Genomic DNA, 12,219 nt, shown 5'->3' on the forward strand with positions numbered 1-12,219 from the left:
CTCAAGCTGCTATAAAATTGTCTCTTAGCTTTCCCTTCTCCTTGCTATAAGCCCAAGTAACAGTAATAATAACAAGTACAGTCATAAGTTTTAATAGTCATAATTTCTTTGTATCTATTTGCCATGATACACCTTGCATATATTTTGCTTTTTTTGCAATGAGACACTGATCCTGGCTCGTCTTATGGTGTCCACCACAGGCTTCTTTTTCCATAAAAAGGTTCATTCTTTCACCTCCCAAGAAATAAAAAAAAAGACGTTGGAACATCAATTTTTTGACACCTCTCTTAGCACCTATAGAGCAACTGTGTGATATCTTAGCACTCTTAAAAAGAGTAAATCGCAACAGGAAAAATGTAGATAAACCTTAACTTCATTGCTAGGCCAAGACAATGAGCTTAGTAAGATTAACATAGATATAAATTCATGCTCATGTTTACAGTTGCCATTATTCTGCATTCTAAAAGAAATTTTCTAAATTTAATTCAGTATTTTCTAAATCAAAATGGAGGCAGAGGAGAACAAATTGCTCTATGAGCTCACAAGCCAAGTTTGTCCCTGACTCCAGACAGAGAGCCCAAAGAAGAAAAATTTCTCATTCCCTACAATTTAGCCCTTTCAGTGCAAAGTGAAAGGTACACTCTGTACCTCTAGATAAATGCACTCCTGCCTCTGCTTCTACTGTCTATAGCACAGAGGAGCTGAAAGTTCCTTGAACTGATCACCTAACATTATTCACCTAAATTCACCTAACATTACCCCAGTCCTTTCCCAATTAATCTCCCAGCACAAGTTTCTGCTTCCTAGGACACAGTCATGCACCAGGAACTGAGAAGGAAAGAAAGGAAGTGGCAATTTGGAAAGGTTTTGATTTTTAATCAGATATAAATCATTTAATGCCTTATAACAAATGAGAAATTGAAAACAGATTTTGTCTTCAAATCTGCCTCCACCATCATAGAAATTGTTCTGTAGATTTGTTCCTTTTCTTTTTTACACACAAAGTATTTGAAGCCAACCTAGGGCTCTTAAGGGAAATAGAGAAAGAGAATAGTCTCTGATGTTTCAGATATCTAACAGCTTTTTTGATAAAAACTGCTCAGAAATATACCTATTTTAACATCCACACAAAGAAGAGAAACTCAAAAGATACTCGTGCCAAAAACCATCGTACCTCTCAGACAAAAATTAGAACTTTGTGATGTTTTACTTTTAATTCCCATCCTGAGTTTTCTTATGAGACAGTTATGCGGGAATTATCCCTGGGAGGATTCTCCAAGCACTCAAGTATTTGCAGTTCTGATTAAGGACTCACAAACTCTTCCACAGTAGCAATCAGCTGAATAAAACAGTTTAGATTTGAGTCAAATCCCATCATAAAATGCTTTGGAGAGTCTTCAAGACATGAAACACTCCTGAGACAAAACTCCTGTCTCTGCATAAAAATCAAGGGTTTCTACTTAGGGTTACAAGAAGGAAACAGAGCATGAATCCACCTCATATCCTTACAGAGGATGACCAATTTCTACCTAAAGTAATACAGTTTTGCCCTTTGGCTAATGCTCACAATTTTTAGGGAGAAATGGCTGTACTGAAGCAGCAGGAAATTGATGTAATTCATCATCTGAAGAGCCTCAGATGTTCTGTCCACTCTATAACTAGGGGCACCATAATGATGACATAGGAGAAGGATTACTACAATGAACCACTCAAAACAAGAAGCATATGATCATACTGATCTGAGAAAACCCCTTTTTATAGCCATTTTTATTGCACGCTTGTGAAGGTAGAAGTGTTAACAAAAGGCTTAGAATATGATATTTGTAATATTGCTCAGATCTGTGCCTTTGAAAATGTAAAGAAACCCCCAAATCCCTTGATGGCTCAAAAAGGGAGGACAATTCTTAACAGTCTGTTACTGTCAGGAATTTTAATATTCAGTATAGCAAAATAAAAGGTTCTTCCATCAAGAGAAAAATATTTCAAGAGATGTTGAAAAGCCTGCAGTGTTGAACCTGGAAATCTAATTTTTTTTACATTATTTGTCCCATTTTCAAATGGTGTCATCCACAAACTAGGGCATGGCAGACAAATACAGATGAGTGGGTTCTCCAACATGGAAAACATATTTGAATCATTAATTATTCATTACCATTTCAAGCAAAATCCCTGTTCTTTGTCTGTTAGGCACTTACAATAGAATACTGAAATATTGAAGCATAAAAGAGTGAACTTTGTATTTTTAATAAATTTTGGTTTTAATGCATGTTAGGTCAAGTAAGAAACACCTACAAACAAAAGAACAAAGAACCACAAATCAAACCAAAACCTAAGTAATTAATCTATGCATTTTTTCTGCTTTGGCTTAAAAGCAAGTTTTATTAAATACCATGGATGGATATTTTCTTCTTGGCTGTCAATATGTAATCATCATGATTTTTCATCTCATTTTGACATGAAATTTTCAGACTAAATATTTGGTTTGAGTGATCATTGACATAGTCCTTACATCATGCCTCTCTCCAAGTTGTGGATCTGTGGATCAGAAGTGTGGAGCTGATAGTTGAAGTGTTCAGTGCATGAGGAATTGGCTGGAAGGTCCCATCCAGAGGGCAGAGGGCAGATGGAGCTCAGTGATGAGCGATGCCCCATGGGGCCCACACCGAGACCAGTGCTGTTTTATACCTCCATCAGTGGCACAGTGGGCTTGAGTGCACCCTCAGCAAGTTTGCAGACGGCCTTGCCTCTGATGAGCCCAGTGAATGTGTAGGACAATGAACCACCCCCACAGACACACAGAGAAGCTCAGCCAAGTCCTGATGCAGAGAGACTGCACTGCAGAAAGTGCCTGAGATGAATACAGACCAAGAAAGACTCAGTGATTCAAAGCATTTCAATTTATAGTGTGGACAGCTGCTCAAACAAACAGACAATGCTTTCTCTTTTGTGGTTTTTTTTTTTTTTTTGTTTTGTTTTTTTTTTGTTAACACTGTCTTTCTTTTCTTAATTATCTTTCATCTCCCAAAGTAGCTAAGCATTTTCACATTTTAAGTATTGCACTTAAATATGCAGTTCTATATAATTAACAGAAAGAATTACTTGCACACATAAATAACAACTCCCAAATAAGCTCTCTATTTAAAGTTAGGATGCCTAGCTTTCCCCAGCTCTTCTTTTTGATGTTGTTAGATTTTCTGGCATCCGTACCATATCTCTGGCAGACAAGATCACATTTTCATTGTTTTTACTAGAAGAGCAACCATCCCTGCAGGAGAATGAAGTTTGGGATGTAGCAAATGGATGTTCTCCAGAACGGCTCCTCTCTCTCATCTTGCCTCAGGTTTGGCTGACTGAGAGTCTGTGGAGAGCAATGCACTCCTGCTTCAGCTGGGCAGCTGGAGCAAGGGCCACATGGGCTTTTCTTTTTTTCTCTGTCCCACAGGCCTGGAGGTGACAGTCACTAGATGTCCATGTGGTACAAAATAAAGGCAATGCAAAGAAAGAAGTAATATCACATTTATAATACAGTACTGGAAGGCAGTTGTGGATGAAATCACAACTAGCTTCCTGCAAAAGGCTGAAAGAGAAAATTACTTCTGTTTTCTCCCTGAATGTGAGAAGTGAACACAAAGGACAAGAAACGCAAGTGGCAAGAGATAAGAAAAATAAAGTCCAAACAACTTCAGTAGCAAGAAGCTGATAAAATATTAGTGTGGTCACTGTTCTTGCAAGCACAGTGGCCTGAAAGAGCCTGGAAATGTGTGATGGAGTTGCTTCAAGATGTAACAATTCCAGATAAGCAGGGGTACAATTGCTCTCATGTTTAAGAAAGGTCAAAAAGAAACCTGTTCTTTGCTATCTCGAAGGAAGATCTAATTGTATCAGTTGTGCCCGCTTAACTGAAGACATGACACAAGCGAGGAAAAAAAAAGGTGACTTTTCTTTGTAAAAATGAAACAGGAGTGTAAGTTCATAGGCATCAAGATCATTTTGGCTCTTCAGGGGATTCATGAAAAGACAGAGCCCTCTACTGGCCTCTGCTCCCCTCTGTTCTCCTCTGTTCTAAGCCTTTTAGAGATCCCCGCGTCAACCCTAAAACTTTTCTGCCATAGTGTTCTTGGTCGAAATCTGTCAGGATGGAGTGCAATTCAGGTTCCAAAAACCATTGTTCCACCTGCATAAAACTATTTTTGTAAGAGAAGATTGGTATCTTATCAGAATAGCAAAGAGAGATCTGGGTTACTTCAGTTCAGTTCCAGTAGAAAATGCTGCATACAAGAAATACTTTACTTTTGCTTAGATAAACTAAAATCTTTACTGCTGATACAAATATTTCCAACAGGTTCAAGTATTAAGATTCCAGAATATTATCAAAAGCAGGTTAAAGCCCTTGCTTTTCCCCTAGTACTGATCTCATATCTATTTTATCCCCTTTATTTATTTCAGTTGAACACTATCCCCTTGCAGAAATAGAATGTGCACCATGTTGGCCTTCTGCAAATACAAGCAGAACATACTCACCCAGCCCAGGTGGATTTCAGATGAGAACACTGCAAACTTGACACATCCTTAATTCTATAAAAAACACATTCATTTGGAAGAAAAATGAGCAATTTTCAAATAAAACAGTCAAATCTGTCAAGTTTCATTTCTGTCCATACCATAACAGAATTATTACCTATTAGCACAATGTTTGTTGTGCTTTTTATTTAGAACACAGCAGTTAATTTGGAAGAAATCCTGTCATTTTACTTAAAATGTATGACAATTAAAGGGTCATCAGGATTATGCCCACAGCAGAGATGATGTGCAGCCACTCCATTTTGCCTGCCCTGATTGCAAAGCATTCCCACAGCCCTTTCCCAGCCACCTGACTGAACAGTCTCTGCTTCTGTACCCACTGCTGGTGCCAGGCCAAACTTTCATCCTCTCCAGCAGGACTTCAACCCCTTGCTGGGGATCAGAAATTCTCTTCGACTGACAGACTCCTAGAATACCTTTAAGCAGCTGAGTTAGGGCCCAGGCCAAGTTAAAACAGCGCTGTGCAGCCTTATCCTGGAAAACAGTTTCGTTATGGTAGCAATGTGGATGAAGCAACATTTGTAAGAGGGCTTTTAGTGACAGAAGAGCCTTCAGCTCAGCTGCTTAGAGCACAGTTTTGCAAATGATGCCAAGCTTGTGGATTTAGTCCCTGTATGGGCTGTTCACTTAAGAGCTGGACTCTTTGTGGGTTGCTTCCAGCTCAAAATATTCTGTGTGCAGGTTGTACTTAGTGTGCAGGATGCCTGTGTGCCAAGAGGTGACAAGCCTACTCAGGACAGTCTTGCTACTGTACAAGGAAAGAACCATACAAGTGGCCCTCAGGCATGCACAGCATAAACTAAACTTACTGCATTTTTTAACAAGCTTAGCTTACATTTATAAATCAAATATGGACAGCATGATTGTCTGAAGAGAATAAACAAAACCAAGAAGTTGTGGAACACAAGATATGCAAGAAGCTGACCCAACAGACAAACAGGAGACATAAATTTGGTTTATGTTGTTGAGAAGCAGGATCCCACCATAGGCTGTATAGTTTTTGTACAGTGTTACATACTACCTTTCACGCTACTGTAAATAGTGAAACTTGCAAAATGCTGGCCCTGGGGCAGGATATGATAGATCAGGTGTGAGAAAGGCTCTCATGAGAGCCTCATGGAAAGGGCTGACAGCATAGAGCACACATCAGCCTCTATCTGGACCCTTCAGGCTTCCCAAAAGATACAGCTGTTTACAACAAGCCATGTACCACATGCACACAGACATTCACTGACTCACTGTGCAAGGTGGGAAGAATCCGCCCTCCTCTGGACTGCTCTTGGGATCTCTAGCTGGTCAGAGTGACCCCGGGATGTGTTAGAAAGTCTCTTTTCCCAGCCTGGCAGTTGAAGGAGGAGTCAGAATTCTTCATTTCTTGGTCTCAAGGTTGTTTATTGTTCCTTATCTATAAAATTCTTTGTCCCAACCTGCTGAGGTCCATCAGCAAGACAGTCAGAGGCACTCTGCCTGCCCCCAGGGTGGTGTTATATTTTTATACTAAAAACTACATGTACAATATTTACAATTACTTTCCAATACCTATCTTCTATGTTAGACAGTGAGCTTCTACTCTAAACCAATCTAAAAGTGCCAACATCACAGCAAAAGACAGAGGCCAAGAAGAAGGAGAAAGGCTGGACACGCCCAGATTCCTCCATCTTGCCCCCTGAACCTCCATTCTAAAAGCCGCAAAAAATCTCTTTTTCACCCTGTGATAAATTCACTATCATTCTACTTAAACTTCTGTGGCTTGTAATTCTTCATATAAGGTTGGCAATTGCTTTTTCCAAGGGCTAAATCAAAGGCACAGGGGTCTTGGGCTCTGTGCCAAGGTCTCTGAGCACCCTGGGCAGGGGCTTGAGTCCTCCAGGGCAGCCAGAGGAATTTTGTGGGTTCCTGCAGGTTGCATCTTCTCTGAAGCGGTTTGAAGCATCACAACAGACTCCAAATTCCTGATCTTGATAGATCACACATGACCTATGGTTTTCAAAACATCTGTGTACAACTCTGAGGCATATGTTGCCCAAGTCCAGGAAGACAATTGCATTGTACATCCAGTCTTGCACATATTGGTAAGGGTGAAAAGAAACATATTTGAAGTTGCATCCAAGAACTGCCCAAAATGCCATATTGATGTGAGACATTAAAGGATCTTTCAACTTGCTCCATGGTTTCACATATGAAGAGCGGTACACTAATAGAATAAGGGCTAATAATGGTGCAGTTACTACCCTGCTACTCCTCATGGAAACAGATTTGAGCAGAATGGTGTAACATAATTAGGAAGAGATGTGTAAATGATGCTGAAAAGAAAACTTTAGATCCAAAGAGCAATACTATTTGGGGGATTTCTAAGCACTCACTTTCACAAACTGACCAGCTTTCACAGCAACACAGATATGAAAACAAAACCAGTGGAGATCTTGAATTATATTTACCATAAACTTGGCTGGACTTATCAGTAACTCCTCAGGCTGGAAGTCTCACATACATGATGGATCCAGTGTAACTGAAGCAACATGATGTGCATTACTGGAAAAAAAAATCTGGAGCATAAAGAATAAATACCCCCTAGAAATAAAAAATATAGACAAACACCTTCACAAACCAGTATTTTCAGAGAATTTATTTATAGAATTGTTACTTCAATTTGGCACACAATTGGAAAATGCTAATACAATTTGGTGGAACAAGAGTAGAAATGCTGGAGTGTTGCTGATTCTTTGGAGAGAATAAATGAAATATGTATTGCAAATAAGGAACAATTGGTGTAGAAAACAATGTTACCTGAAAGTGGGCTCTATCAGCTGTAGAACACAAAAAAACCTGAAAGACTTCAGACACTAGGATAACATTTCCAAATGTAGACTGAAGCTGTTAAGAGGTAACTTTAGCACAACCCAGGTTATTTGCTCTTTTGACAGAGGTTGAGCTTTTCAGAATTTAGCTTTATTTACTCTTCCTGTTTTATCTGACTTGGTGCTGCTCACATTGAGTTCTGTGGAATACTGCTATTGCGTTCAACAAAATCGACAAATTCTTTCGCAGAGGACCAATGCAGTCTCTTTCATAAGCAATGAAGCTCTGCACCTGGGGGGGCACAAATGACAAATGCTTGGAACATTATAATAACATTATAATGAAAAACCACTTTCTCCTTCTTTTTGGGTGTTTAACTACTGAACCGTATGTTCAGTACCCCTAATTGCATGAACCTCTCCATGTTCCCATTATTTCGTTGGCAACTTCTGGTTGAATCAGTCACTGCTTTAGACCTTAGTCCCAAACATTACCAGCTTCAGGATAAGTTGGATAGTTGACTGCTGGAGTCCTCTCATTCTGGGACTGTCTTCATCTCTGGTCTCTCATTTTCCTTGTGCACATTGACTAAAAAAGGATCAAGGATCAGAATGGAAGAGAGAGAAAGAGCAAAGAGGGAAAAGTGGCCACTAATTAATGGCTCCAGAGAGAGGAAACTGGATGAGCACTTCTTACAGAAGAGCTGAAAGAGCTGCTGTGGCACCTGAAAACCAAAATATGTAAGGCTTTAACAGCTTCTCAAAAGGGATGCATGGCCTGCTTGTGGGGTGGGAAGACACTTGCAGCAAGTACTAGGTCATCACTGCAAGAGCTGCCACGAGGAAGGTGTGGCTCACAGGTCACAATTGGGTCCTCAGAGTTACCACATTCTTGCCTCAAGGAGTTACATTACAGTGAAGCAGATATAGTCCAGTTTTATCACTGAGGACAGCAGATTAGAAGACAAGACTATCAGTGATATTTTGGCAAAGTCAAATTTGTTACTGTTTGTGTGAAAGGGCCTAAACCGCTAAAGCAGAGATGAAGGACTCAGCATGATTGGCCTGACTGAAAATCATCCATTGACGTTTGCCTTGGTTAGAGGCAGTCCTTCCTGCCCTCCTCCTGCTTGGGCTTAAAATCCCACAGGCATTTATTTGTGGTCCATTGAATCTTACCTGCACCATTAACTAACTCCTGAAAGACAAGAGACATGAAACAATTACTGCAATTTAAAAACAAAGAAACAAAAATATTTGTCCTCTGTTGCACATCCATCTGCTTCTTTCAACTGCTTGTTTACTTCAGAAAACAGATCTACAAAGAAGTTGGGCATAACTGGGGAGACAGTAGCCTGGAAAAACAGTTTTCTGTGAGAGAAAGCGCTACTGGAATGACATCCAGGAGACCACAAAGCAGCCATTCTCTGCTGGCATAACACAGCAGAAGCCCAGAATGACACCTGGTCACTTCTCACTGCACAATTCTTGGGAGATGTGGACTCCTTGTTTTAGACATTAAATCACAAGTATCCAACACTGCACTACTGTTGTGCAACCCAAATAAGTAACAGGATGCTAGAAAGACATTGGAATACACTTACTTATAAACAAAAAAGCAGAGATTAACCCCGTACTGACTCCCCTCCCCACCTCTGGTCTCCAGCCATTGGCCATTTAAAAAAAAAAAAAATCAAAATTTTTCTCACACCTGAAGCCACTTAGAAAATCTGTCCCTTGTAACAACCATGAAGTAAATATATGGAACAATATCACTAGATAACTTTGCAGCTTCACCTGTATGGTTAACTCACTCTCCAAGTATGCCATAGTATGCCATATCTGCTATGTATTTTCATTATCATTACATGCTCTGTAGATCAGAACAAACGGTTCTTAAATCCATCTGTAAAAGTCTGGCAAACAGGTTAATCTCAAAACCAGTTAAATACAATATTCAACCCATTAATTTCTGTCTCCATTTATTTAAAAATATTCATTCAAGGAATGAAAGCTAGGGCTCTTGGTACAATACCAGGTATTATCTATGCTATCATACACTCTTTTTAGAAGAATGAAAAAGAGAAAATACATACAGCTTTAGAAAAATTTCACTTGCAACCACCTTAATCATAATAGCCACTCAAAATATCCACCATTGGAAAACCAATGCTAAAATAATACATTATCTTACTTCCCTTATTTGGAGCTAGAATGCTACTATGATTTTTTTTTTTAATTAAGATTTTTTAAAATATATACTTTTGTAGGACCTACCTACAACATGCAATTGTTTGAAGTAGCATCCCTAAAAATGGTGTGTGACAGCTTCATGTGGAAAAGGCTAAGATGTAAAGAACACTGATGTAGCCCAGCATCAGATTTGGGTATGGATGATTTCCTACCCTCTGGGCATAAGGTTAAGTCACATCCACACTGATGAGACCAAACAAATATTCAAGCCAGAATTTAAGCAGAATGTTTCAGAATGGAGTGTAAACAGTCAAAGAAATGACAAGCTGAGTGTTAACACCATACAAACAAAGTGCACCAGGATGCGTGCACTAAGCAAGCACTTGTGAATACTTGCTGGTCTGCATAAGAGTGACATTTATTGCAAAATGACATCTGAAACTGATACTCACCAGCTGCTCACCTATTCTCACACCAAAGCTCTTTAAATTACACTGGGAGACCACAAGCACTACCTTAGCCCTCAACTGTGGGAAACGAGCTCAGGCTCTACTACAAGTAATTAACTGGGCACCACACTCCCACCGCTTCCTCAATTTCACCAGGAGTGAGATTAGGCCAATAATGGTCCCCTGTGAAAGGTACTGAACACTGTGATCCATTGCAACAAAGCAATTTAGGATATTAATTTGTCTAAACAAGCACAAGTCTTCCTAATGGAAGGCTAGGCATTTTAGACAGCATGTGGGAGGGAGGAAGGAAAGGACGGCCTCTCCTAAGGTACTTTGTTTTCCTAAGGAAAAATAATGTAGGCAAATACTTTTGTTCACTGGTCTATGCCTTCAACTGATACAAGTAAGCCCTTGCACATTACATAACATTTTTAATTTCCCATACAGGAAGTCTGATCAGAGCTTATGCAAGGATGTGATAGAAGCATTCCCCAGAATAAAAGCAGTCCCATTTTTAGGAAGCATGTTTACATAGGATTTCAAGCTGATTCTAAAACCCCAACTTGCCACAGATTTTATCTTAATTGCCTACTTAAATATTGTGCATTCCTTCTCTGTGACACAATCAGGTTTTTATACTATGGCTATTTCTCATATTTAAATTTTAATCCATGTTCTTTAACAAATAAACATACAAACAGCTGTTTTTATTAAATTAGGCTTTAAGACATTTAAATCTGCCTTATAAAGCTGCAATCTTCTTGTAAAATCTTAAAACCTTGATAAATATGTTTCTTTTAGTTTTCACTGAAGTTTGGAAGCTCAACAACTTTTTGAAATAGATCAAATCCTTTTTAAAAACGGTATGATCACTTATAGCATATAGAAGTTTCTTAAATTTAAGAATTGAAAGTAAAATTGCTTTGTGTATTATCTAGATGTGTAAAAGTTATTTTCAAAGAGCAGCAATAGTGTCTGTGTTGGAAAAGAAGTTCTCCAAAAACTACCTGTAAAGGCTCATAGGACTAAGCTTCAGTCTCCTTTGCCAGTTAGTTTAAGAAATAAAAGTCTGCATCTGTAGTAATGTAACATCTGGGAAGTTTTTTGGAAATGTGAACTTCAGCTAGAAGTTGAAAGTAGTATCTAAACATTCTCCATTACTGACCTAAGGAGAAAAACCTCTTTTTAATCAGAACAGCAGTTCTCATTAACAATATGAAAGAAGTCAAAATTAAAGAATTAAGGGTTTGGATCAAGCAGCCTAAGCCTTTACTGAACAAACTTTGAACAGAAACCATCTATATTAACTCAGAATTTTAGCATTCTGGAGGAGAGATGGGCAGCTTATTTTCTGATAATTCAAATAACACATATATTTTAACATTTTGAAACCTTTCAGGGAGGTGCAGAGAACAACAATGCAGATGGTTACATGTTTGGAGATAGAAGTCCACAACTTCTAGAGGTACAACAAATTTTCATTTGATATCAAAGGACCTGCATTTTGTTCTGTATGTACTGGATTGCAAAGAACATTTTTCAGTAAAATTTTGCACACCCTGCTGTACTTCACGTGCCACACATTCTTCAAACTTGCTTAAGCAGATTCAAGTTCAAACGGTTTCTTCTCCCTCTGTAAATTACCACAAACCAAATAAGCACAAGCTGTTTGGAATGGCTGAAGAGCTTTCTGCAGGAGAGAGTGTGCTGCAAGCTAAAAAGAAAAAGCTGTTCTTGGAGTTGTAGAAAAAGTGCTGGTTTATATCTTGTGTTGGAAATGGAACTAACCAGTCAACCTACTATTTCTGTAAAACTCATTCCCTGTGACTCTGTCCAATGGAAAGAAAATCCAAACAAACAAAATAAGAGGTACTGAAGGAAGCTGCTTCTATAGGCACAAACATCACATGATGAACAAGCCCTACATTAGAGAAAAATCTAGCATGCATCTTCAACACTGCTTGCAGAAATCAAGGACAAGAAGTAACTGCTAAAAACTATACAAGGAAATGCTGCCTTCTTTTAAAAAGGTATAAGGAAATAATTACACTGATTAATAAAACACCAATATTCACAACCCACCTGAACTAAAACTGGTTTACATCTTCAGGAAAGAAATCAAAAAACATTTCCTTTTTTCTCTTAAAAAGCAGAGAGTGCCACACTGTCAAAGATAAACTGTTGCTGCATATAGA

Source organism: Ammospiza caudacuta, chromosome 1 (assembly GCF_027887145.1).
Source record: "Ammospiza caudacuta isolate bAmmCau1 chromosome 1, bAmmCau1.pri, whole genome shotgun sequence".
Classification (NCBI taxonomy): Eukaryota; Metazoa; Chordata; class Aves; order Passeriformes; family Passerellidae; genus Ammospiza; species Ammospiza caudacuta.